The sequence below is a fragment of the Morone saxatilis genome, unplaced genomic scaffold, assembly GCF_004916995.1.
Source record: "Morone saxatilis isolate NCDOM2014 unplaced genomic scaffold, NCSU_SB_2.0 Contig0, whole genome shotgun sequence".
Taxonomy (NCBI): Eukaryota; Metazoa; Chordata; class Actinopteri; family Moronidae; genus Morone; species Morone saxatilis.
The window spans coordinates 8,726,322-8,728,681 of NW_023339650.1; positions in this window are offsets into that span (position 1 = coordinate 8,726,322).

A 2,360-nucleotide genomic window follows, 5' to 3' on the forward strand; every position below is an offset into this window, starting at 1 on the left:
TCTCTCCCTCCCTCTCTCTCTCCAATCTCATTCCCCATGTAATCTCGGGGTACAGAGGACCGTTTTCATTACTGCACTACTCATCTTATCATCCACCCTGTCATCTTCTCTGTCTCCTGTCTTTTTTATATTCCTTTATTTTAACAAGTCTGCATCTCAAAAGCCATCAGTGGTCCACCCCTTTTCATTTCCCTAATGTACCCCAACACACACACATCAACACACACACCCTACCCCGGCCCGAACCCCTAGTTTCATTGCCCTAACCTGGTTCCCATCATCATGATGTAGACTACACCCCAGCTCCCTGCAATTGTGTAAATCACTGTGTGTGTTTGTGTGTGTGTATAGCCAACAGTACAGTATGCGTTTTAAAATGTTTATGTTTTTGTGTGTGTATTATCTTTGCAGGAAAAATGAGTGGTAGTACGACAAAACAGATAACCTAAACACGGAATGAGAGAATAAAATGTGAGACCAAAAATAAAGATGGAGACAGAGAGAGGGGTGAGACATAAAGGGACAAACAGAGAGGAAGAGAGTGATTTTAAGGAGGGAAAGCTGTCATTGAAGGCCGAGGCAAGCCTTAACCCTCTTGCTTGCTTGCTTTAATCCCTCATTTATGTGAACTCAGCTTTGGAAATGAAGCTGTCACTGTATTTTTCTTCCCTTTACCCATGCTGTGGTATAATCAGAAACAACACGCATGCATGCGGCACACACACGCACGCACAGTCGCAGGACAGAGACACAGAAAATCACTCAGGAGAGGTTTTAAATTCATTCCAGAATTGGAGGCAGAGATTCGTACAGCCTCACCTTGTCTCCTAGAGGAGGAATCATTGGATATGTTGGAGACAGAGGGGAATTATGGGTAAATGCACTGGTGAGGAATGATAGTCTGCAATCTCCGGCTCTAATCTGGGATCGCTGACACATGTCATTCATTTCAGACTGTACCAATGCTCCCCTGCAGGGTGTGACTTTGCAATACTTTATGCCTGTTTTGAGACAAAAATCTATTCAAACTGTTTGGTAACAGCAGTGTAAAGCAAGATTTTCAAAAATGCTCACTCTCTCAAACACACTCTCATTAAAAACAATGCTACAACCAAGTAAGTGATGCTCACGGCATCAAATTGTGATTCAGTATTTTTTAAATTACATTTAATTGTTTTTCCATTTTTTATTATTTTGACATAGAATGACAGAGGAAGGGCAAAGTACATTGATAACAGCCATTAAAGGGCAATTTGTTTATTGTGAAACCACAGACTTGTACTGCCATCTAGTGGCTACAAGAGAAACAGAATAGATGGAATGATGGGTGGATGGAGGGGTGATTGGATGGATCAGTTATGTGATGACCAAAAAGGGGAAATAACTTTCTTCAAACCCTTTTGCAAATTTTAAACAGTTTCTAAAATGATGAAATAAATATATACAGAAAGGAAATTAACTACTACCCTGATACCTTACTTAAATAAGTAATATTAGTACACTTACTTCAAGAAGTAAATACATTTTATCATCAATGTATTTTCGTTTAGCAGGTTAGCTGAGAGTGAATTATTGTTTAGAAGTGTTTCATAACAAGTAAGAACATCTTAATATGCTGAGACTTGCTTTCCTATATACCTTTAAATATTTTGCACCAATTTCAAATGTAAAAGAAAGTGTGTGAGAAAGGTGCACTATGCAAACAAGCAAAAAATCACCACCTAGCCTGGGGAAAAAAAATATTATTTTAAAAATGACACCCTTAATTAACAAGTCAAACTAAGATGCAGCTAAAGAAAAAAGAAAAAAAATCATATTCCTATCCATCCTTTTTTCCTCCATCCCTCTTTTCCATCTTCATCCCTCTATTTCTCCCCCTCGTCATCCTCCTCAGGTGGAGCGAGCATCATACTGGTGTGTAATAGGGTGCTGTCAGTGTGGGCAGAGGCGAGGTGTGGGGAGGAGAGCGGTGCGTCTCAGATGAGATATGTGACTGGCATGCTAACGCACAGTTTTATCTGAGGAAAAAGAAAGAGACAGGGCCCCCACATCTCCTCACTATAGGCCTTTGATTAAAGCTCACTGGGTACACACGCATGCACACACTCCCAAAAACACATCTACAGAAGTGTACACACATGCACTCGCACAGATTATAAATAAATTGCAGGTAGGAGCGTACACACACATACAGTATATATGCATACACACATTCTCCCATTGTGGGTGGTGTTGTTTTGACCTAAGCCAGGTAGCGTGTCCATTATGGAGTTGATAGGAGGATTTGGCCATGTTGATTCTAGACAGCATCATCTCCTCTGCCGTAAATAACCTGAGTGTTTTCTCTGAGTCACACAACA